The sequence below is a fragment of the Felis catus genome, chromosome D2, assembly GCF_018350175.1.
Source record: "Felis catus isolate Fca126 chromosome D2, F.catus_Fca126_mat1.0, whole genome shotgun sequence".
Taxonomy (NCBI): domain Eukaryota; kingdom Metazoa; phylum Chordata; class Mammalia; order Carnivora; family Felidae; genus Felis; species Felis catus.
This window is the reverse complement of record NC_058378.1, coordinates 675,672-702,816: the sequence shown is the minus strand read 5'-3', so window position 1 is coordinate 702,816 and position 27,145 is coordinate 675,672.

Genomic DNA, 27,145 nt, shown 5'->3' with positions numbered 1-27,145 from the left:
AAGATATTAAAAGCTACATCTCATGCCTTTGAGACCAGTTGGATGAGCTATTCTAGAAATGGAGATTGCAAGAACTGTGTTTCCAGACCTTTTGCATGTGGGCAACTCCATCTAAAAATGGTAGGAATTTGGATGAACATAGTTATATATATACATGTATATATATGATGAATATAGTAATGAACAGGAATATTTTTAAATCTTTGCATTTTTCTCTAATACCTAAGCACTACACTTTCCATTATAAGGAACCTGTGACTGCTGTCATCTACTTCATACTTCCTGTTTACTAACATGCAATTGCCCAAAGGTTACAGTTTTACCAGATTGGAGGCAAGATTTGAATACAGCTCTCCTCAGTTTCAGAGGGTACAGCATGAAGTACTATTGGCATGCTTTCCGTCTCCCTCTCTTCCTCCTGTTCTTAGTCTCCTCCTAACTCCTCTCATCCTCCCCCCTTGCCCCACACCATATCTGCAGGATTTCTACAACACACATATCAAAATGTGCTTACAGTGTATTTAATTTCCTCAGGACCTACACTAAGGTATTGATTTGCTCATTTAATCTGCTAATTTATTTTAAGTCACAACATTTGCCTATAGCAGAAGAAGCCATTAGGGAAATCAAGACACAATGCCAAAACACACAGCAAAGGTAGTTTTGGACTCTGGCTTGGGGTAAAGAAGCTACGTGGGTAGAGCACATTACCCAAAGATGAAGAGCAAAGGTGTTGCTTAATGTGCTGTGCTAAGGTCATCTCAATCTCCAGTTAAAAAGAGGAAGATTGGGGCGCCTGGGTGGCGCAGTCTGTTAAGCGTCCGACTTCAACCAGGTCACGATCTCGCGGTCCGTGAGTTCGAGCCCCGCGTCAGTCTCTGGGCTGATGGCTCAGAGCCTGGAGCCTGTTTCCGATTCTGTGTCTCCCTCTCTCTCTGCCCCTCCCCCGTTCATGCTCTGTCTCTCTCTGGCCCCAAAAAAATAAATAAACGTTGAAAAAAAATTAAAAAAAAAAGAGGAAGATTATAGGTGGAAGTGTTGTGACAGATATTGCTGATTACCCTCTACCCCTGGGAAGGGGAAATGTGACCATATAACTGATGACACATTACCAGCTGCAACAGCTCTAAGACACTTATAAATTCATCAAGGACAATCTAGTTGGTCAAAGTTTTTGACTTGATTTAGATGAATATCCTGTTTCGAAAACACCTTTAAGATCTTATAAAACATGTGCATATATCTAAGGAAATATTTAATAAACTCACATAATTTTCTTCACTTAATTCATGCTTCATTACTTAAGATAAACTTAGTTATTGAGAACACTGTCCAAATTCTTAAATTACTAGACCATAATTTTTTCTATTATATATGTATAACTATTTTTTACATTATTTTTCTAGATTTACTTTTTTAAAGGTACAATAGCATATCAATTGTTTAGAAGTGTGTATATTACTTTCAAGTCATATACATAGGGGGTAAATGATATTGTAACTTGATCTCAGCTATTATAACTTGAGGCTAAAAAATGTTATAATTTTTAAAATAATTTTTACTAAAATAGAATATACATATAGAATTATGCACAAATCATGAGTGCAAAATTTAAGAAAAATCCACAAAGGGAGCTCACCAAGTAATCAAAAAATCCTTACTATTATCCCCAAAACCTTTATGTCCCTCCCAGTAGTTACTCCTCTCTTCCCAAAAGATAACCACTGCACTTACTGTTAGTAGTAAGCAAAATTTTGTTTTTTATACTTTAAAATTTATGTAAATGATATTGCATAGTCTTTTATGTCCCTTCTTTTGCTCATATTAAGTTGGTAAGATTCACCCATATTATAGGGTGCAGCAATCGTTTTTTTTTATTCAATGCTACATAGTATTCCATTGTCTGACTGAAATAGTTTGTCCGTTTTACTAAAATTAATTTTCAGATTGTTTCCATTTTGTGGCTATTACAAATGACAGTGCAATAAATATTATTATAGATTTCTTTTCATGGTCATCCTATTGAATATATAATTCTATTGGGATTTTGTGCTCACAGGAAGTATCTGTTCATCTTTAGTGGATATTGAAAGCTCTGTTTTCAAAGTGATTGTGCCAATTTATGTTCCCCCAAAGTTTTTAAATATTGCAGATACTCCATGTTCTTGCCTATTACTCTCAGTCCACACTGGATATAAAAACATCCATACTGATGTTTTTAACTTGCATTTTTTCTGATGCCTTACACATTTCCCTAGGTATTAGAAAAATTCCTGCAAACAGTAAGCACTATATAAGTCTGTTTGCTATTGCTTGTGCTATTATAAATGTTCACTGTCTTAAAATAATGTACACATTTAATGTCCAATATGTAAAAATTATTCTTTAAATTCATTAAAACCTCAAAAATTTTTCCTACTCCTTAATTTTCTCTCTTGTTACATTTCATGTTTTGAGGGGATAAAATTGAATCAGTTAAAATTTGTCTGAGTATAGACCTAGGAAGCCCTGTAAAGAGGCATTAAAGGAATATAAAGTAAGACTCTGGCTTTCCATTAGGTTAGATTGAAATATGAGATTAACTGTCCGAAAGGGGCTCAATGATGGGAGAAAGTAGATATAGTCATGAAAGACCTCAAGGTAGTTTTTTCCTCCATATTCTGAAAAGTTTTCAGGCTTTGCTTATAGATCTGTAGCCTTAGTGTGTCTCATTTAGAGCTGATCATATTCTAAATTAATTTATGAAGCTTCTACAAGAAAAATTTGAACATTTAATCCATTATAATAATTTACAATGAGAAATATCTATTTCTTGTGCTTAGACATACAGAAAACTGGACCAACACCAACAATAAGTTATTTGGCAAGCATGACTTTTACTGTCTTTGAAGATATCAGTATCTTCTTTCTTCTAATCTCATGCCATCAAATTTACAATTTAGAAATTGTTCCACTTTTCTTCAAAACAAGTGCAAGTCTAGACTTCCCAATGTAAATTAAAATGGGTATTACTTCTCTCCTAAACGACCAGTATCTTAGTGTGGTGAATGTGTGGCAGCTGGGCGGTTGCCAGTGAATGGTCTTGGTGGATCCATTTACACTTGCCCAGGGGAAGAAATGAGAGGCAGATCTCAGATCAGAACTTTCAGAACACACTTCAAATGTGCCCTACGGTTCTGCAGGCCACTTTTACCAGGAAGCTGCTTTCCTTCCTCTTTCCTGCTTTTGGTTTCAAATGAAGTTCCCAAATGCAACTAGCTCCATATCCAATATTGTCATCTTATTCATTCTGCAGCTATGTGACTGTGATCGTCTCTCTTCTGCTGCTCCAGACAAGTGGTCCTTGCATTCCTAAGCCTCCCTCATAATTTGATGGAATCTCCTACACCTCTATTTGGGAAGAATCTTCACCATTTGGAGTCACTCCTTTATGGACCCTCCATTATTACAGTCCCTGGGGAAATATTTGCCCTTCTTTGGTAATCAAGTTGAGAGGCACCTCTGTTTAGATGTAAAGTCCAGCTATAGACTGCATTATATTTCAATAGTATCTGGTCTGTTTGCCTTAGAGGAGCTCCAGAAAAAAGATGTACAGACATTCCCACCATAGCCTACCTATCATGCCAAAAGATGGCCGTGTTTACTGATGCTGGTGCAGATGAGGCCATTTTTTTGCTAGCCCCAGCTATTTTCTGTCCATGAGCATCATTCAGAACAAAATTGGGATCTCAGAGAAGAAATGCTGAAATCTTGTTATCTACTTTATCTCCGAGCCCTGTATACATTCTGCCTTGAATTTTTCACAGCCCAGAAGAAATTCTATGGTACCTCGTTATTATTATTACTAAGCCTGTTATTACAATTGAAATAATAAATATATTCATTGTAAAAAAGGTCAAGAAAGTGAATAAAGCAAAACTATAATTAACGCTCCATTTGCCCATTTCCAAAGACAAAGTGTCAGTTCGCCAAAGTGAACGATTTAAAATGCCCCTGAAGTATGCTTCAAGCCATTCCAATTACCCACTTTCCCTATGCCAGTAGGATCATGTTTCATATATTCTTTTACAACCTGCTTTTTTTTTAATTGCCAGTTGCCTTGGAATTGTCTCCACCTCAGAAAATGTAAATATATTATATATGAATTTTAATGATTTCCTCATCTGTTGCTTCAGTTATTCTGCATTACAAATACATTACAAAGAGTACTCTTATACATGTGTATCTAGACAGTGTGTTATTCGGTAAGCTAACAGAAATGCATTAATTGGGTTAAAAATATACATATTTTTAACTTTAGACAATATTTATAAATTGCTTCCTAAGAGTTCACACAAATTTATACTACTTTAAAAGTGAGTTTGTTTTCTTAAATTCTCATGAATTTCAACCATATTCTATCTTTTTAAGAAATATATTTATTTTTTGGAAAAACTCAAGTGGGGTAGGGGCAAAGAGAGGGGGTCAGAGGATCTGAAGTAGGCTCTGGGCTGACAGGCTGACAGTAGGGAGCCTGATGCCTGGCTTGAATTCACTAACAGTGAGATCATGAACTGAGCCAAAGTCAAAGCTCAACTGACTGAGCCACCCAGGCGCCCCAAGCATAATCCACCTTATAGAAGAAAAAGAAACTTTTCATTTTTAATTTACAGTTTTATAATTATACCTTAGTTTCAGAATTCATTTATATGGTTATTAGGCATTTAATTTTGTTTACAGATGAACATACTGCCTTTTCATGTATTTTATCCATTTTTTCTTCTTGTCTGCATTTTTCTTCCTATAGATCAAAATAATCTTTTTATGCATCTTGAAAATACTTCCTCAGTTTGTCATTTGCCTTTTAACTTTATTTTATATTTTTACTTTGAATCATCATTATCATTGTTATTTCATGGTAGATAAATATTTTGATGTTATTTTGAATTGAAGATTTATTAAAAATTAAGATGACGAAATCAACAAAGCATAACTCAAACTCCCTTATAATTCTAGACCCAGGTAGGTTGGACCCTGGATTTGCCCCTGGCTGCCTCTGCTATGTCACTGTCCTCCTCCAATTTACTCCAGAATATCTTAGCATCTGAGTCCAAGCCAAACAGAACTTAGATGAAGACGGTGTTAACTTTCCTTCTCCAAAGACCCCCCAGTCTTGACCCAGAGCTGACCACTTTGCCCAGATGCTCAATAATGGCAATATTTCACTTAGGTTTATTTCCCAGCTTTGTCCCTTGCTCCCTCTATGTTGATCACAATTTTTATGGTTTTTATATGATCTTCATTTTGCCTTGAAGGCTGTCTCCTAACATCTGAAACTCTGTGCCCAATATATATATTCATCTTCCTCCTATTAGCTCAATGGTCACATTACTTATTCTTTTCTGAAATGCCTAATGCAAAGTTAGACATTCTTTTCTTCTCCATCTTGTTTCCAAAAGTCTAGAACAAGGAAATACCAGCATCTCACATGCAAGACATTTACAAACAAGAGAACCATGGAAAAATGTCTACCAACATCTTCTTTCACCTAGTAAAATGTTTATCATCTTTGTTGCACCATATACTTGCAGATTATTGACTGGTGAATAGTATTCCATTGTGTAGTAAGTAGACCACATTTTGTTTATCCATTCATCATGTATGGACCTTTGGATTGTTTCTAGTTTATGGCTGTTATGAATATTATTGCTATGCGTATATGTTTTTGGACACATATTTTCATTTTTCTAGTATAGATTCCTAGAAGTGAAATTGCTAAATTGTATGGTAAATTTTGGCTAACTTTTTATGGAAAGAATGCAGGATGAACAGGACAAGCCCAGTGGATTTTCAGAGCAGTGACACTGTTTTGTATGATGCAGTTATGGGAGATACATGTCATCATACATTTGTGTAAACCTACACAACGTAACACACCAGGAACAAACCCTAATACACTATGATGTTGGTGATAAACACGTATCAATGTATGCTTATCATCTGTCACAAATGGGCCACTCTGGTGCGGGATGTTAGTAATGGGGAGGCTGTGCATGTGGGGGATTGAGTGCATATGGGAGATCTGTGTACTTTCCTCGCCATTTTGCTGTGAACCTAAAACTGCTCTAATAAAGTCTATTAAAAAAAAAAGATGCAGAGTGTGTGCTCCACCCAGAACTGCCTGCAACCAGATGAGTCAGGTGTTTAATTCTTGGATGCACTACCTAAAAGCATGCTGAAAGTATAAAACCACATATTTCAATATCTGATAATTATTTGAATTCTGTCTGCCAAACGGTTTGATTTTTCACTTAATGGGCTACAAACTCAGGTGAGGACAAGAAGCTCTACATATTGGGCCTTCTCAGAGCTCTCAGCATAAAATTGTACTATTTATACTCTCCATTTTATACAATATTTCCTATTTACTGCAATCAAAATGTGCCCATTTTTCCCCATGGTAGGCTTTCAAAGTATACATTTCTAATTCAACCCCAACACTCTGCTATAAAAGTTAGCTCATTATATACAAACATATCAGGTACCTTTGTACGTTTCCCAGTTGTTGTACAACTGTTGTCCGCCTAGAATATGCTCCTTTACAGCCTGAACTGACTACTCTTGAGAACAGCTATAAGTCCAGCATCTCCAATGCATTTACTGTCATTCTGAAAAGCACATTTGCATGTTTCCCACACTGATTCTTCAGTTTCTGTGTCATTCATCAATTATAGCATTTATTGTATCACACTGCTGTCATTTATGAAATGAGGGGCCAAAGACATAGATGATTTATAATTGTAATTGCCTGGGCCTGGCAAAATGATTACTGTATAACAGATACTATTAAATAATCTTATAAAGAATATGTGAACAATTGAGTGGAAATATGTTGTACCTTAAAAACTACAATAGAAACCCACAGGAAAAACTCCAGTCACTGAAATTGACTACAATTTGTATAGGGCTATTTATGATGGAATCTGTTACTCCATGGTTCTCAGAGGCCACATCAGGTTCAAGTGACTTTACCTAAAATTTATTAATATCTTCTGCCATAACAAAAATGAGCAAAATAATCTTAACCATCATGCACCCCACAAACTCTTTACCCCTACTAAGACTAAGGCACTTTGCCAGGTCCTGATGGTTGACATATTCTTTATCCCAATGTAGCATTGCTATAATTTCCAAGATAGAATTATATATGAAGATACAAATAATGATACAAGGTGATATGCAAAAGTAACACATGAGTGTTAGAAAGAGAAAGGTAATACAATAAACATTACATTATTCCATTACTGTGAGATTTCTACAATTCTTTGCTTATGGCCAATATCTACTTAAATGAGCAATTTCTAATCACTCCATGAATGAAACTAAATAATTTTAGCCTTTGTAATACTATTCCTATCAGGCAATACTCATTTTCTTCATCTCTCTTATAAGGTACCAGGGAAATGGAATCTGGCCCATTTGGCACAATATTATAATGACATTTAAGATTTAGCCTTAATGCTTTATTTAAACAAAAAGGTAATAAAATTCACTATTTAATAAAAGAATTTATTATGAACATTGTATGTTGTAATCTCTTAATTTTTCTTAAATTTATTTATGCTACAAGGAATTATAAAACACAATGTACGTGGCCATTACTTCCTTTATGATTATTTAAATTATATGATTAAATGTCTCATTTGTGGTAGTAATTATCTTATGTTGAATCTATTTTTTTAGCTATATTTTTGTGAGCATTTAAAACAAACTGCATTACCCTCCTACCTGTCAAATATTGATGGATTTTAATCCTACAAATATGTAAAATCCACTATACCATTTAAATTGTATTGCAAATTAGAGGTTTTATGTATATGTACTGTGTGTGAATATGAATGTCTCTCTATTTAGGTTGTTTATTTACAAATAAGACTCATAACAATAATTATAATAATATAATAACAATCAGCAACAGCAATAAGGCCAAACAAAAATGTAAGTGTAAATATGGAAATGGGAATCGATATAAATACAGTGGTTAGAGAAATAAATAAAAAGAGATACAATGTTTGTACTTTCTGGTGGAATACTTTAATCCAAACATAATAAAAATCACAAAAAAAAAATCCTTAAGAAGTACTAGATGTTGAGCTAACAGGATGAATTATAGGCTTACACATTAAGCCTTGAATAGCATTTAGTGGGATCATTCATGTAGATGTATTCAAACACCGGTTTCCCTCCTGCCCATCATATTCTGGAATATTTCACAGGAATATAGTCGAGCCAAACATTAGAGCCTAGACTCTGGAGAGTACACATAATAGAGAAGATGTCACAGATATATCATAACCTTTTCATATATAATTTCTGCACTACAAGAATGGTCTGTTTTTGTCTTAAGGCACTTGGTAAATTTGCCTCATCCCATGGTTTTAGGGAGAAGTGGTTCTCAGATACTTTGACCAGGTGGAATCTCTGGGAAACAGGTGCAATCTCTGGGAAACAGGTGCTGAGATGGAATAGAAATGCACATGGTTGGCTAGGAAGTATACCTGCTAAAGGGAATGAAAGGGAGGGGAGTTGGGTTGGAATCCCACCTTGTCCAGTTGTCTTTGGGTCGCCCTTCAAAGAGCAAAAGCTTAGGGGCACCTGGGTGGCTCAGTCAGTTAAGCATGTGACTTCGGCTCAGGTCATGATCTCACGGTTCGTGGGTTCGAGCCCTGTGTCGGGCTCTGTGCTGACAGCTGGGAGCCTGGAGCCTGCTTTGGATTCTGTGTCTCCCTCTCTCTCTGTTCCTCCCCTGCTCTCACTCTCTTTCTCTCTCTCAAAAATAAATAAAGATTTAAAAAAATTAAAAACAAAACAAAACAAAGAGCAGAAGCTTGGTTCAGGGTTCAGACCCCCAGGGAGGCAGACAACGGACACCTTTACAGATGGAGTCCTTGCAGTGAGCACCAAGCACTTTCCTGAAGAGACACCCCAGCAGCACAGCCAGACGTGCCACATTCCTCAACAGCAGCTTGAGGAGACACACCCCTAGCTCAGGATTCAAACCTGTGTAGCTTCAACCCATTACAGGGCAGGGCTGTGGACCCACTTCTCCCCTTATTGCTCTCCTAAAAACAAACTGCGTGGAAGCTCTCCCCATCCCTCTGTGCTGTTCCACGTGCCCACCTAGAGAAGGGTTTTTCCTAACACACTGCTTTCACTCCACTGCCCACTACATTTCTTTTGGTGTTTTGGTTTTTTTTTTAATGGAAATGGGGAAAGTATATGTGTGCACACACACATACACACACATATAAAATTGGCAAAATGTACAAGAGATGCAATCCCATTGATACCTCCTCCAGGGTCACACATTTAAGCATGTTGCCCTGACCTCAATAGCTGAAATTCTGACTCATATCCATTTTACCACCAACTAACTTCAGGGCATCTGAGGAAATACACTCTTGAGCCCTCTCCTATGAACTGCACAGATGAGTGAGACCATTGCATTAATAGCCTAAAAATTTTGGGGGGTCAGTTTGAGATCCTGATTTGCTTACAGTTAATTATATCTTTACCTTTCATAATTTTCTCGCATTTTTTCAATGACAGCTGGGAAAATAAACTTAATTTCCTAATTTGGGGATTTCATTAAAATAATTAAGAAAAAAATACAACTCTAGAGGTTTAGCATTTAGATCTGAAAGTCCTTACTCTGCTCTTGTGTGAACTACAATGTTGAAAGACACAGCTTCATTTCTATGTTAGCTAGAGATGTGCTGTGCTGAAACTTTCAGATCCAGATGCTATAGATCTTAGGAAGGATCACTGTGTTTTACCCGAGGATGGGATTGACTGGGAAGAGGTAAAAGGGAACATTTCAGTGAGACAAAAATCTTCTATATCTTTCTTTGTTGATGGTTACCAGACCATACATGTTTGTCAAAATTCATTGAGTTATACTTATAATAGCTACATTTTATTTCATGTAAATTTGATTATAATAAAGCTATTTAAAAAACTTACTACTGATATAAAAAATACTGAGAGTTGTAGATTCTTGAAGTGCTAATTTTTTCTATACTCTATTCCTATAAACATAATTTGAAAGTACTGGCAGAGGGGTATTTTTGTTGGTGTAATATTGCTACTTAAATATTTTTTAAATATTTTATTTATATTTGCCTTGAAATTTCCAAAAAAATAGTAACTACCTTTACTAAAATTTGTAATCAAACAAATTTAAAATTCACTCCTGGTTAAAACCCTTCCAGGTTTTTGTACTGTTATTTTATTCTTAATACCCCAGGCTGCAAATGTAGACAAGTATCGCTTCTCAAGTTTGTTTTAATCTAAGAAAATTTTCTCAAGCTTAGGAGTCTTTCACACATATAAAACCAAAACACATTTAAAAATTAGCTTGAAACCCATAATATCATTATTTAGGATGTTAAATTAATGTGATAGATTATTTTTATCAAAATCACTGCTATTATGGGTCATAACACAAACATTTAGCCTCAGGATGGACTTACAGCTAATTTTTTCCTATAACTGTTCTCAATAATTATAAAGAAATCTGGGGCCATAAGAATGTATGGCAAAATAATATTAAATCTGTGATAGTTTCCTATAATCAGACATCACATTTTTTTTTTATTTTTTAATGTTTATTTATTTGTGTGAGAGAGAGAGAGAGAAAGAAAGACAGCATGAGCAGGGGAGGGGCAGAGAGAGAGAGAGGGAGATACAGAATCTGAAGCCAGCTCCAGGCTCTGAGCTGTCAGCACAGAGCCCAACGTGGGGCTTGGACTCACAAACTGTGAGATCATGACCTGAGTCGAAGTCAGACACTCAACCAACTGAGCCACCCAGGTGCCCCCATCAGACATCACATTTAAAGATAACATTCCCAAGGAGCCAACTTCAGTATGAGTTTTAATGGTGTTTCATTTAATAAACCATTGTTTTTTTACATTTTCTTGAAGATTTATTCATTATTGCACCATTAAGGAATTCCGTCTTCAACTGACACGTAATCATCAAGGTAAAAAACAATCTCCACCTGCCATCTTTGTGGTATACTTACAGCTAAAACATTCTGCAAGTTGTTTGCACAAAGCATGTGGAGCCACAGCGGCTTGCCTGGTGGATGTACAACCAAAAGCTACAGCAGAGGTTCCTGTTTGCCTTGGGATGTCCAATCCTCCCATAATATCTGTGTTTAAACCACTAAGAATACTATACAATAATATCATTTCACCTTTTCTTGGGATACATATTACTGTAAACACAAATGCAAGCATACATACTGAAATTGTATGAATAGCTATAACTGGAACGTGTTTTTTTAAAAAATTAACAATACAATGATTTTAGGATCATTCATGCTACTTTTTGCTTCAGTAGTTCTCTCCTCATCCTACCTTTTCTACTTTCTGCTTCTGATCTTGACTATTTTAGATCCCATGTAAATGGAATCATGCAGTATTTGTTCTTCTGTGACTGGCTTATTTCACTAGCATAATATCCTCAAGCTTGATACAAATATGCCCAACAGGTTTATGAAAAGATGTTCAACATCACTAATCATCAAGGAAATGCAAATCAAAACCACAAGATATTACCTCACCCCTCTTAAAATGTACATTATAAAAAAAATCAACAATTATTGGTAAGGATGTAAAGAAATTGGAAACCCTTGTGCACTGTTAGCAGAAATGTAAAATGGTGCAGCTGCTGTGGCAATCAGTATGGATATTCCTTAGAAAATTAAAACTAGAGGCTATCATGTGATCCAGAAATTTCACTTCTGGGTATTTATCCCAAAGAACTGAGGTCATAATCTTGAAAAGTTGTCTGCATTCCCATGTTGATTGCAGCATTATTCTCAGAGCCAAGATGTGGAAGCTACCTAAGTACCCATCCATGGATGAATGCATAAATAAAACGTCACACACACACACACACACACACACACACACACACACACACCTGGAACATTACTCAGTCCTAAAATAGAGGAAATATCACCCCACCTTTTAAAAACATCTTCATTGAAGTATAACTGACATACAAAAAATGTACATATTTAGAGTGTATAAATTTGGTGGGTTTTGAAATATGTATATAGCCTTGAAACCATTAGTCTTTTCAAAATAATGAACATATCACCCCTAAAGTGTTCTCAAGCACCTTCAAATAAAATAAAATCCATCAATAATTGGCATCTGCTATAGCTGTCAGAAATCCTTTATATTTATCTCAAAAGAACAATAAATAAACATGCAAACATTTTTAAATTGAGAAGGTCTTTGACTCCACTTATTGAGGACAAGCATTTCAGCCTTTTAAAACAAATGTAACATAACCCCACAAGATATTACAAGATATTTTGACTTTTTTTCAGAATTGGAGCTAAACTAGTGATGGTATGCTCTGAATCAGTGGTTCTCAAACTTCAGAGTACCTGAGAGTCACACGGACAGTCTGTTAAGACCCAGGTTGTGGCATCCAACCTCAGAGTTTCAGATTCGATAGGTCTTGACCTCAACAATTTTCACTTTTAAAAGTTACCAGGTGATGCTGTTTACTTCAACATAATTCTGCTATTTGTGCTTGGTCCCTCATCTAGAACCTTCACTGGTATTGATGTCAATGAGACTAGACTATTTCCTGAAAGTAAGCCCACAGGTTTTGTTTGAATAGGGCAGGATGGGTACCTGGTTGTGGTAACTGGGGATTTCTGCAGACTGGCGATCTAACATCCTCCAAATTTGCCTAATGCTTCAAATTCGGAAGTTTCTATTTTTCTTCACGACCTAGCTAGTTTTGTCCTGTTTCACTCCAATTCAAACATTTTGTTTTCACTTTTCTCTAGTGTGGTAAGCCTGCTACTATGGCTCCATTTATTTCCCATCTTGAGTTGCCAACTCCTTTTCTCTCATCTGTTATTGTCTCCTTTCCCATTCTCCATTTCACTATGGTCTTAAACCTCTTTTTACAGCTTTAATTTCATTTTAGTGTTTTGTGAAATGTGGATATTAATCTACTTGTCCAGCTAGATGTTCACCATGCAGCCTCACCAATACATTATCCCTATTTTAGTTGTTTCTATTAAACCTAGAAGACATTTCAGAAACAGAATCATTTAAGATATTTTATAAACAGAGAAATAAATTCAGTGATGTGTTCCAAAGACTCACTAATGTCTTACATTAAAAATATAACTTTAGCCCTCCAAAAATTAATTAAATATACTTTAAAATGATTTTCACTGAATAAAGGCTAAAAAATAAAGGGGATGTGCTAAAATATGAAGTTCATTTTGTTACTGTGTGATGTAATAGTTCCTTCTTGGTGTTCACAATATCATCCAACTCAAAGTTTGGAAATACTTATCCATGGTCTTTAATATGTCATTGTCTTTCCCCCCAGTTAATTTCTCTGTTTCTCTAGGCTCTGGGCATAAAGTCTGAATGGGTCACTGTCTTTGCAGACGCTGTAGTCAATTGGAAGCAACATACATAGGCAGGCAATTCCATGTAAGGTATAGTAGAAAAACACCACCTCTTATGAAAGTACTAAAAGGTACATCCAAGGGCACCTGGGTGGCCAGTCCATTAAGCTTCTGACTCTTGATTTCAGCCCAGGTCATGAACTCACAGTTAATGAGTTTGAGCCCCACATAGGGCTCTGTGCTGAAGCCTGCTTGGGACTCTCTCTCGCCCTCTTCTCCCTCTCTCTCCCTTCTTCCTTCTCTCTCTCTCTCTCTCCACCTCACTCAAAATCAGCATTAAAAAAAGGTATATCCAGACACTGAGTATTCCAGAGAAGCAAAAGGAAGCAACTTCCAAACTTAAACCCAGGAGTTGCTGCCTCCAGAGCAAGAGGTTTTTGTTTTTTATTCCCCCACATTTCTGCCATATTTGCCATCTACATTCTGCTTTCAGCTAAGCTAAAATTCCAAGATTTAAATATCCAACTCAGACTGGGTTCTACCAGGAACACAATATCTTTTCTTCTAGGTACAAATTCACTTCCTTTGTAACCAGAGTCCCCAAATTATAATGTCTTATGGAGAAAATATCTCTATAGTCATGCAAGTTGTGTCCTGCCTTGAGGCACTAGCCACACAATGTGCTAGTGAAGATTTTGATGAGCCTACTTCTTCCAGCAGTGGGACACAGAGCTTATTTGAATTCTCTAAGCATGGTTTTGTTTGTTTTTCTATAAAACAGTGATAGTTTTATCCATTTCAAAGACTGATTACAAGGATAAAGTGAAATGCTGAAGGGAAAGTGATAGGCACTTGACCTGATATAGTAAATACTTGATGTCAAACGTCGTTGGTATTAGCAGTATATCAATTATACAAGAGCAAATGCAGTTCAGGTATTTTCACATTATATTATTTTTATTACAAGGAATCCCAAGGAAATTAGCATAAATATGGGGGCATAACCCCTCTAAGTGGAGGGAATAAACGCAGTATGTACAATTCATTTTTATATGAATAGTCTAAGATTAATGGCACCATTTGCCTGCCATCATCTCTACTGAATTACAGTGGTTAAAAAAGTAGTTTAGGGACGCTTGGGTGGCTCAGTCAGTTGAGCATGAGACTCTTGATTTCAGCTCAGGTTGATGAGGGAGCATATGGCAAGCTGACACCCTACAAACCCTTCCCCCCCAGGTGGGGTGTGTGTGCCTTTCCTCAGGCACTCCTGGCTGCCCAAGGACAAAGGAAAGGAAAGAAAAACAATGGTTAACTGATCCAGATCACAATCATGCAGGACAGGGGTCTCCATCAGTTCACAAATATCTTAGTAAATTATAAGAAAAAGGCAATCTGATCAATAGCCAAACCTCCAGAATCCCATAGACTCAGTTTCCTAGAGCCCCAATATTACACTCTCCCCTTCATAGTGATGTGGGGAACAAAGGCAAGAAAGAAATGGTGGTAAAATTGAATTTCTTTATAACCTGCAGCCTATTGACAAATACTTGGAATAGGCAGAGTGAAATATTCCTCCAATAAACTCCCAACTGTCTAGTCTAACGTTAATACCTTACTAGGGGGCAAACAACCTTAGCCTGACAATAGCAAGGTCTCAGATATCTTAGGAGTCCTCTTTAGCACATGGAAGTCCTTTTGGAGGCCTCCCTTTGGCCTCTACCTCCCCAACTCCACAGTATATAACCAGTCACTCTTCAGGAACCCTGTGAAGCTCTTTATGCCCACAGGTCCTATCCCCATGCTTTAATAAAATCACCTTTTTGCACCAAACATGTCTCAAGAATTCCTTCTTGGCCATCAGCTCCAGACCCTCCACCACTCCAAAACTGCATCAAGGTCATGATCCAAGGGTTGTGGGATTGAGCCCTGTTTCGGACTCTCTGCTGACTGTGGAGCCTGCTTAACATGCTCTCTCACCTTCTCTGTTTCTTCTCTCTGCCCCTCTCCCCTGCTTGTGTGCACTCTCTCTTTCTCTAAAATAAAACAAAAGTAGCTTATAATGACTTTAAGTCTATATATACTGTATGCAGTTGAATTATCTATTACCTACTACTATCTAATCAGACCCCTAGAGATCACATTCTTTTTCATTTGTTTAGTAACTGGCAATTTGATTTTTGATTTTTCTATAACCATTATATTGTCATTATTTTGGTCTCTGGGGATGCAATTTAGTTTTCTATTATGGAGAGAAATCTTGTTTCCCTGCCCAGAAAGATGAAATATACACAGACATTAAAATATCAAAATAGGGGCGCCTGGGTGGTGCGGTCGGTTAAGCGTCCGACTTCAGCCAGGTCACGATCTTGCGGTCCATGAGTTCGAGCCCCGCGTCAGGCTCTGGGCTGATGGCTCAGAGCCTGGAGCCTGTTTCCGATTCTGTGTCTCCCTCTCTCTCTGCCCCTCCCCCGTTCATGCTCTGTCTCTCTCTGTCCCAAAAATAAATAAATGTTGAAAAAAATTTAAAATATCGAAATATCTGTATTAGCACTAGTTGGGGCATAAGTTTCATCAGTAATTTTCTGCTACTTTGTCCATCTCCTTGGGAGAAATAAGCCCACTGGCCCAATCAAAGGAGGAACACAGAGACTTGGAGCACAGAGTCTTTAATCAACGTTCTTGCAAGAGTGGGTGTCTGATGGACAGGCGCACTCAGGGTGGTTACAGTAGGCAATTTACCTCCTAGCATGAAGTCCCTCCCCTGGTTCCTCATTGGCTGAGTGCTACAGAGGTTACAGCCTTAACCAGAAGTCACCTATGCCCATGTGAGGCCAAAAAGTAGTCTGACTGGAACAAATGTACATTCCTTGAGGTGAGGCAGAGACTTCAGTTCTTTGGCACATGATCATTGCAAAGCCCACAAAAAATAAGCCCATGAAATGAGAGGGGAAGTGGAGTGTCTAAGGGTTTGGGACCCCACTGTGGGGGGAGAGGAGGCATTGATATATATTTCCAATAGGTTGTAAACCTATTGGTTTACTAGACAGCACAGTTTTTATTTGGTATTTCTGAAAATGAATCATCTCACTTACTTCTCATACCCTTGTTTCACCAAAACATTAAATAAAATGTTGTGCAGAAGAGAAGAGTGTATCTGAGTGCATATGTGTGTGTCCATTCATGTGTGGCATTTACTTTATCAGAACAGCAATTATAAGAAAAATAAAGCCTGTTTTAAATTACAAATTTTAAAACTAAGTGAATAACACAATATTATCTCTGTCCAGAGAAACAATTTAGATTCACAAAACGGATGCAATTATTCCAATAAGAATCAAGAAACAAGATAAGGACATTTTTATCTCTGGGGGAAAAATGTATATATATTAAAGTTCACGAGAGCTAAAGAGCTATCATTTATTAATATAATTATGTGCTTGCCATTTTTTAAACTGATATTACATGTTTAAAATATAAAGTTTTATATAGTACTCTTGATGAATCTACATTTTTTAAAATAACACAAATATAAAAAGATAGCATGAAACCTATATGGAAATAAATGGGAATATCTGGATACGCACTGAACATCTATTTGTCAGTTAATTTAGGTGCTTGGAATACAAAAATTAATTTAAAAGAATATTTACATTTAAGAAACTCACATCTGATAGCTACACTTATTTATGCGTTATTCAACAAAATATTTGGGCAATCTGCAAAAAATATAATATATGCAATATATAAAAATTGGAATGCAACATTAAGAACAGGTGGACAGGGTAGTACAGAGCTTGGAATGGTAGCAGCAAAAGTAGATCAGAAAAATGATACTCAGGTTTATGGGATTTTAAAGACAAATAACAACTAGTTATAAATTCGAAGCTGAAAACCTAAGTAGCAAAATTAAAGATAAAACCCAATTGGCTCCATGTTTCTAATTGTTCTTGATTATCCATATTATTTTATACATAATCACACTGTAGCTCTAAGCCTGCCTTGGATATAGGTTCCTTGGTTCTTGGAAATCCAGTAAGGAAAGTAGTAAACTGAAAAGAGCAAAGGAAAGACCAAAAAACAAAGAAGAGAACCACTTATTTCCAGCTCAAACAAAATTTGCTTCTAAGGAATGGGAGGGCAATCCTTCTAACTCCCCTGATCTTGTCAGCACCTTCTTCATTTTAGTAGATGAGGGCCTTGGCATTCTTTAAAGGAAAAACATGGCTAGAGAGTCAGGTTTGGATTATTGGTCAAAAAAAGGATACCCAATCCTGAATCTGCCTTCACCTGATCACATGACTCTGGATGATCTGATTTGCCTTCTTCAAACTCCACAGAAGTTCCTTCAAGTATAAAATTGTTGTGGAGACAAAGGCAAAAGAAATGTAAATAAAGTTAAATCTCCTTATAACCTGCATTCCATTAACAAATACTTGAGGCTGAGAGAGTAAGACATTTCTCTAGGAACTCCCACTGTCTTAGCTTCCAGGATCCTGGGAGTCTTCTTTAGCATATGAAAGTCCTTTTGGAAACTTCTTCTGTCTTTACCTCCCCAACTCCCTAGTACATAATCAGTCACTCCTCACATTCCCAGTGCAGCTCTTTCTGCTCTAGGTCCCATCCCTGGTGCTTTAATAAAACCACCTTTTTTGGTTTTATTAAACCAAACATCTCAGGAATTCTATTTTGACTGTTTGCTCCTGGATCCCACATCAAATCACATCAAAATGAGAAAGTTCAGTGACCTTTAAAAGAAAATACCCAAGCCTCTAACAACTTATAAATCTGTTATTCTTAATTTTCTTCCACTCTGACAGACCTTTCTCTTAATAAGCTCAGAATGGTCCACAGAGAATGAAATAAGAAGCACACTAGAAATTCTCCAGTGGATTTGCTATAGAACTCTTAGCCACATGGTAAGGACTTGTTAGCTAAAAGTTTGCCCTAAAGCAATGCAATCTCAAATAGACTTATCAGGACCTCTAATTTTCACCTTCTTGCGAAAGCATTTCTGTTCTCTGTACTTACAAGAAATTGTTCCTATTAAATCATTTCACAGTCCAACAATAAACTAATTAATTCCTGGTATTTCAATTAATGCTATAATCATTAGTCACCTTTTAAAAATGTCATCAGCACAAAGGATCACCCCAAATGATGTAAGTACACAGGGGAGGTCACAAACAAATGGGAACATTCTCAAAAATAAAAACACTAACCACACATAATACCTGTTGCTGTCTCTGTAAGTTGTTCTATTACCTCATTCTCTTCTTAAAATAATACAGATGGAGTGCCTGGGTGGCTCATTGGTTGAGCATCTGACTTTAGCTCAGGTCATGCTCTCACAATTTGTGGGTGGGAGCCCCACGTCCCACTTCCATGCTGGAGCCCACATCAGATTCTGTCTCCCTCGCTCTCTGCCCCTCCCCTGCTCAGACTAGCTCTCACTCTCTCAAAAATAAACATTAAAAAACATAGAGAGACAGAAAGAAAGTCTGTGAAGTTCTAACTCTGCCTCTGATATCTTTTTGCTCTGGAAGGTCTTGCACTGTTCACTACCTATGCCAATAGTCTCCCTTCAGAGATGTAGCACAGAGACTAAAATGGTCTATTTTTAGGATTTTTTAAATTTTTTAATGTTTATTTATCATTTTGAGAGAGAGAGAGAGCAGAGCAAGGGCAGAGAGAGAGAGGAAGACAGAAATCTGAAGCAGACTCCAGGCTCTGAGGTGTCAGCACAAAGCCCAATGCACGGCTTGAACTCACAGACCACGAGATCATGACCTGAGCACAAGTTGGATGCTCAACAGACAGAGCCAACCAGGTGCCCCTAAAATGGCCTATTTTTAAAGCGACTTTTTTGTTATTATTGTAGCAGGATTCTCTCACAGAGGGACAGGACACCAGAGCCTTTATTTCCAGGAAGCAGTTTTATTCATGTAGGCACAGGCTCAGTGGGCTAAGACCTGAAAAGCTGAGCCCCGGGTGCAACGAGGTATAGACTTTTATGCAATTTCTACTTCTTTGTCTCCCCTATATGGTGACATACAGTCTGACTGGACTGTCAGTCAGTCCAAGTCAGAGTCATGTCAGAGCTACTCATAGGTGTATAGGAGTTGATCAGGCCACCTTGCATTTCTTTGTTCTGAGGAGGCGTCCACCACATTCCTTAGGGAGGGGCTGTACCACATTCTCCCCTTTGATGCCCAGACCCCCCTTTTTTGGGTCAAAGAGCATCATCTTGGTTTGGAGGTTTATATTTCTATAACATCATCACCTGCATGACCGTTTTCTTTCCACCACTGCCTCAATGAGGCTGGAGACAGACTGTATAACCAGGGGAGCTAGGCAAGGCAAGATTAAGCAAGTTCCCAAAACCAAGAGAATAATACTGATAAGGGCTATGAATCTCCTGAGAGTTGAAAACCATCTTCCAAATAACTCCCCGGGTTTTCAACCTTTCCAGGTCTGGACTGGGACATGAGCAACCTTTTTCATTTGATCTGTGATCTCCTCTATGACTTTTCCTTCATCATTTTTCTGTAGGCAGCAGTTGCTTAGGTTAAACTTTCCACAAATTCCTCCCTCAGAAGCAAGCAAGTAACCTAAGGCCAAATGATTTTGATAGATAGCATTGCACATTTTGTTTTGCTGCTTGGCTAGTAAGTTAAGAGCCCTGGCAGTTTTATTGGTTATAATGTCTACAACTGCTAACAGCATGATTATGTGGTTTAGCATGTAAATGGGAGTGCGGTAGCCCCAGGACCCGTCTTCTGACCAGGTGGCAGGACCATATTATTGAATTATATGCTTGGGAGGCCATTCATCATCTTTCCAATTGCTAATCTGTAGGGCACTTCGTTTCCTTTGAGTCTCCCTGTCCCCATACACTTGGACTCTCAAATGTTCCCCTCTGGCAAGTGGGAGCAGGAAGAAAAAATGGATGATAGTTCCCAGCACACATGACCCTGACCAGTCTGAGGAAAGTACTGTACAGGCTGTCCTTCCACATATCCAGTATAGTTCACCTGGGGCCTGCTACTTCATGGCTGTGTCAACATTGTCCCAGGCCTCTTAGAGATGAGAGAAATTAGGTAAAGGGTGGGATCTGGCTCAAGGTCATCTGGAGTCTTCCACTATTGGGTTTCCTGGGTGGTTGAGTTATAAAATTTTTGGCCTAGGCATGTAGGATTCCAACAGAGACAGTGAACCTCCTTTGCCACTGGGAAAGGCAGTTCTTCCCAATAATTGAGGTTTCGAGGAGCCAATCACTGGTAGTAGAACTGGGGTATTCTGTTCCGTTATAAGGTTCAGGGGGATCTAATTCTCTAGCCTCCCATGGCCATTGATCTTCCATGTTGGTACCAATGAAGCATCCTGTCCACAAAAGGAAGGCGAGTTCTAACAGAAACCTCTCGTCTCACTTCCAGCTGACCAGGGTGGCCTCTGCCAATCCTGTGGCAAAAAGTAGAGCAAGAATCACAATAACAATGAGAGATAAGAGGTGACCATGCATCATAGTAAGGAAACAGATATAAAAAATGAGGACAGCCTATTTGTTCCACCAGACCATTGATTCCTAAAGCTTCTGCAGTGGGTAGGTTAGTTAACTTCTGGAGTGACTATAGCAGGGCTGCAGTCTCTGGATCCTCTGGAGTTGCAGATTGATTCTTCTGTATGGTCAGCTTGCCCAGCATTGATGGATTAAGAATGCACTCCCAGTTTCGAGATGTCAGCTTCACTCTGCTGTGGTGAATCCAGGGACCCACCTCTAATACCTTTATTGCAGTAAGTGTGGACATTACAACAGTGAATGGCCCCTCCAGATGGGTTTTAAGGGTTGGACATTCTGCTCTTTCACCCATATGGCATCTCCTGGTTTAAAAGTATGAGCGTCTGTGGTCAGACTCACAGACTCCCTAATCCAGTGGTGTAAGGTGATTAGGGTAGAGCTGAGGGCCCACATCTGTTGCCTTAGGGTTAGACTGCCTATCTTATTTAGATCCCTCTTTATGCCCTTGATAATGGGGGCGGGGGTGGAGGGTTCCCATAAAGGATTTCATAAGGTGAGAACCCCGTCTGCCTTAGTGGGGTTACACCTGATTCTTAACAAAGCAATTGACAACACTTGGTCCCAGTGTAGATGGGTTTCCTGACATAGCTTACTTAATTGCAGTTTCAGAGTTCAGTTCATTCGTTCCACCTTCCCAGAGCTCTGGGGTCTGTACACCGTATATAACTTCGAGGTGATCTTTAACCCCTTTGCCATCAACCACACCACCTCAGCCACAAATGCTGGCCCATTATCTGATCCCATAGTGATAGGGATCCCAAATTGAGGAATGATTTCTTTTAGAAGAAGTAAGGCCACTTTATGTACCTTTTCTGTGTGAGTAGGGGAGACTTCTACCCAGTCTGAGAAAGTGCACACAAAGACCAACAGATATTTATGGCCTCAGAACCAGGGAAGTTCCGTGAAGTCCACCATCATAGTTTCAAATGGGGCTCCCCCCACACTCTTTACCCCAGGGGCAGCCTTGGGTTCCTGATGTGGGTTATTGCAGGCACAAATTTCACATTGCTCACATACTGCTCAAGCTATGCTGGAGAGTCAAGGGATATAGAAATGTCAGCTGAATGTAGTCTGGAGAGATGTCTGGCCAATATGGGTTTCCTGATGGAACTGCTTGACAAAAGCTGGGGCCAGGGCCTCAAGAGACGCTACTCAGCCTTCTTCAAATTTCCACCATCCCCCTGGGAGGTAGCTTCTGTTTACAGTCTTAAGCCAGGTACTCTCATGTTGTGAGTAATTAGGGTCCCATTCTGCCAGTGGGTTAGGGAATAGTGTGGTGGTTAAAGCCTCTGATTCTGCTGTTCCTTTGGAAGCTGCAAGCTTTGCCTCTTGGTCTGCCTTACAGTTTTCCTGTGCAGCCATGGTGTCTCTCCTCTGTTGTCCCTGACAATGCATGACTGCCACTGTCTTAGGGGCCCACACAGCATCTAAGCATTCAAGGATTTCTTTACTGTACTTTATGTCTTTTTGTCCTGAGTTTATTAGACCCTTCTCTTTGTATGAAGCCCCATATATGTGGAGGGTGGTGAAGGCATACTTCTGTATATATTAACATGTATCCCTGCCACCAGTTGGAGGGCTCAGGTTAATGCGATGAGCTGTGTCTTCTGTGCCGAAGTCCCCTTTGGCAGGTGTTTGGCCTCAATGATAGAATTCAGGGACACCACAGAGTACCTTGCAAGGCATTTTCCCTCTTTCACAAAACTGCTACCATCGGTGAAATACTCAGAGTCAGAGTCCCTGAGGATCTGGTCATCTGGAGAACACCTCAGCCATGACTTCCGTGTAGTCATGGTCTGGCTGACCTGGCCTGACAAGAAATAGGGTTTCAGGCTTTAGGATCCACACTACTTCTAGGTGAATGCATGGGTTTTCACATAGCATTCTCTGATAATCTGATCATCTGGGTGTGGCTTAGTGCCATTATTGTCTCTTTTATTCCATTAATGTCAATACTGAATATGGCATTTGGACTGTCAGTTCTTGTCCCATAGTCACCTTGTCAGCCTCAGACACTAAAAGGGCTGTGGCTGCAAGTGCCTGTAGATAGGGTGGCCAGCCCCGGGCCACAGAGTCAAGCTGCTTGGAGAGATATGCCACCAGGTGATGCCATGACCTCAACATCTGGGTTAGCACTCCCAGTGCAATGTGAGTACATTTATGAGTGTACAAGAAGAAGGGCTTGGGCATGTCTGGGAGCCCCAGGCCACGTGCATTGGTGAGAGCCCGTTTGATCTCTTCAAAAGCCCCTTGCTGTCCTTGCTCCCATAACAGAGGTTCCCGCTCTTCCCTACATCAAGGGGTTTTGCCAAGACCTAAAAAGAAGTTAAGTCTCCAGATTCTACAGAAACCAGGGCCCCAAGAAACTACTGAAACTGATGTCAGGTAGATGGGCCTGGGATCAAACAAACAGCCTCTTTTCTCTCCAGGCCGAGTTGGCATTGCCCCTAGGAGAGGTGGAAGCCAAGTTACTTGACTTTCTTTTGACATATTTGGGCCTTTTTTCCCTTGAAACCTTATAGTCAGTTTCCCAAAGGAGGGTAAGGAGCTGGTGAGTTCCTTTCATGCAATCCTCCTGAGACCTTCCAGCCAGTAGTAACCATCTACATACTGAAGCAAGACATAGCTATGTTGATCTTGGGTCTGAGGCTAATGCAGTGCCAAAAATTGTTGGGGAGTTTTTCAACCCTTGAGGCAATCTGGTCCAAGTCAACTAGTCCTTGTCACCATTTTCAGGATTCTCCCACTGAAAGATGAAGATCAGTTCACTCCAGGGGGCCAGGTGGATACAGAAGAAAACATCCTTGAGATTTAGTCATGTGGAAAGGGCAGCTTTGGCATGGATAAGACCGAAGAAAGTGTATGGGTTTGGAACAACTGGGTGTAGAGTGATAGCAACCTTGTTTACTATGTGCAGGTCTTGGACTGGCTGATAGTCATTGGGGCCTGGCTTCTGGACTGGTAGGAGAGACATGTTCCAAGATGACCAACAGAGTTGGAGGATCCCGTGTTTTAGATGTCTTTCCAGGTACTTCTGTATCCCCATCTTTGCCTTACGAGGGATGAAACATTGTTTTTTGCAGATGGGCTCTCCCCCTGGCTTTGTTTCTACAATTACTGGAGGTATGTTCCAGGCCAGTCTTGGTGGGTTGTCCTCAGCTCACACCTCGGTACTCTGAAGGGCAGTTCAGGTCCCTGTTGTGGCTCCTCCATGAGACTGTAGAGGCACCATTCTTCCTCTTGGGGAATTATGAGAGTCATAATCTTTGCTTCTGATTTCCGTAGGGCCAGAGCAGCTTGTCCATGGGAGTTACAAGTTATCTGATCCTGCAGGTCCTGACCCATTAAAGTCACAGGGCAGGCAGAGAGGTACAGGAATTCATGGATGACTTCATGGTCACCTAAATTGCATCTCCAAGGCAGCAGGAAGTGACTGTGTGTCAAATTGCCTATGGTCCCCACAATGGTGATTTGTCTCTGTGAGAGGGAGCCCATGGGTTGGGTCACCACCGAGGGTTCCACCCCAGTATCTACCATAAAGTCAATGGGTAGGCCCCTCACATTCATTAGGACCATAGGCTCTTGGGGACCTAATGAAATAGAGCCTGGTATGTTCTAGTCCTCCTCAAAGTCCTCCATGGCAGTTAGCCCCACAAAGTCATCTTCAGGGGCCCCATGAGTCCATAATGCTGGTTGGTACTGGCCCTGGACCACATAGACTCTTTCTTTCTGCTTAGGGCCCTGCTGAGGATTACCCAGCCATAGGGGACACTCATGTTTCTAATGGCTCTCCTGATGACAGTAAGCACATTGGTTCCATCCTAACTTTGGTCCTGGGTGAGACTCTCGTCCTCTCTGTCCCCCTTTTCAGCCCCAGACCATCCCTGTGGGGCACTTTTCCAGGAGCATTCTGACCACTCCACCAAGGCAGTAGCTAACACATCTTCCTTTTTCTGAATCTCCTGGCATTCCTTCCTCCACGCCACCTAGTCACGGTTGACAAACACCTGAGTTGGTACTTGAAGCAGCTGACTGGCATTCGTGTCAGCAAAACCCTCTAGCTTTTGCAGCTTGTGCAAGATGTCCCCTTAGGCCTGACCTACAAAAGCCGCATTGGCCATCTGCGGGTTAACGGGCACCTCTGGATCAAAAGGAGTGTGGAGAAGAAATGCCTCGCATGGTCTCTCATAGAACTGGCTGGGGCCCTCCATGCGTCCCTGGAACACTTCTATGTTTTACTCATATTTACGGCCTTTCTTCCTCCCTTCCTTCATGCCATTTAGAAGGGCTCCTAGAAACTGGTCAGTCCTCACAAGCCCTCCATCTACACTTGGGTCCTATCTACATTTGGGTCCCATTTGGTGTCCTCCCCAGGGAAGTGAGCCTGAGCAGAAGCCTGGGTGTCTAGAATCCCAGCCGGGGCATTCTCCTCTAACCATTTAAAAAAAATTTTTTTTAACGTTTATTTTTGAGACAGAAAGAGACAGAGCATGAATGGGGGAGGGTCAGAGAGAGGGAGACACAGAATCCGAAACAGGCTCCAGGCTCTGAGCTGTTAGCACAGAGCCCGACACGGGGTTCGAACTCACGGACCACGAGATCATGACCTGAGCCAAAGTAGGCCGCTTAACCGACTGAGCCACCCAGGCGCCCCCTCCTCTAACCATTTTAGAGCCCCTGGGTGATTTGGCAATACTCCTCTGTGTCGAAGACATTCAGGAGGAGTTGGTGGCAGCCCATCCAGGTAGGTTTATGGGTTTGAACTCTGGACTGCATTAGTTCAATCATAGCCTGGGGCTTCTCCATAAAGGAGGGAGTGTGGTGCTTCAAATTTAGGAGGTCTGTAGCAGCAAAGGGTTGGTACACAAAAACACAGTGGCCTCCTCAGATCTGGCCTACCTGATCATGAAAGATGGGTCCCCTAGTTTCCCTCAGTGACATCTGTAGGGCTCCCTAGTGTTGCTGCAGGGAGGGACTGTCTTCACTGGCTTGATGTTCTAGTCGCCTTCCAGGAGAGGTGTATTGGGTTAGGACCAGTGGTCTGGTCACATCCAGAGAGGCCAGTGGTGCTAAAGGTGGTGAGGCATTGGGACTAGGGGCAGGCTCTAGTGTGGGCAGCATTGGAGTAAGCTGTGGCGTCTTTTTATGTCATATCACATTGTCAATGACTATCCTGCCACCTTCCTTGACTTTTAAGGACATTTGTGATTACAGCTGGTTAACACCCTTAATTCCATCTGTAACCTAATTCTACCTTGCCATCTAATACAGCATATTTATAGGTTCTAGAGATTAAAATGTGGACATCTTTGGAAGAGGGGGCATTATTTGCCTACCACACCCACTAAAGTTTTAAAAACCCCAATAACTGAGTGACACGGGAAGTCAATGATCTTGTACTCAGAACCTTGCCCAAGTGTCACTGAACCACAATTGGAGATGAGGCACAGGACATACAGAATCATGTTATTAAGTTTCTTCTTTCTAGGTAAATGTATAAAGACAGAAAGCAGACTGAAGCTGTCTAGTACCAAAGTTGGGAGTGAGGGTTAACTCTAAATGGGCATGAGAGAATTTTTTGGGAGGGATGATGGAAATGTTTTAAAATAGTATTGGGGTGGTGACTGAATAACTCTATAAACTTAACAAAAACATTGAATTGTAAATTTTATAGTATATAAATGATACCTCAATAAGGTTATACAAATTTTCACTTTGCCTTCCTACACATAAATTTTATTAAAATTGTAAGAATATCACTTGTGAAATTTATTTCATATTTGAAGAGCATGAAATGGAGATTGTTTAAATGTGCACATTCCTTTTATTTTTGCAAAAAATACTCTATCTTCCCTCAGACTTAAATGTTAATGACACAAATAGTGAGACATTGATATTTGAAGAATTTATAAATGTTTTCCATGATTTAAGGAAATTCCTACAGGTCTCTTCAATGGCAGAATACAGGTCTTGAGAAAATGGTGTGAAACAGCAGCTCTTTGGGGAGCACCCGAGGGATATCACCTTGATATCATCCCTCAAGAGGTCTTACTCACTGTTCCGTGGTGCAAGGAATCACATGAGCCACAGACCCTTCTGTTTGCACTAGGTGAGTGGGTCTTCCCAAAGTCACA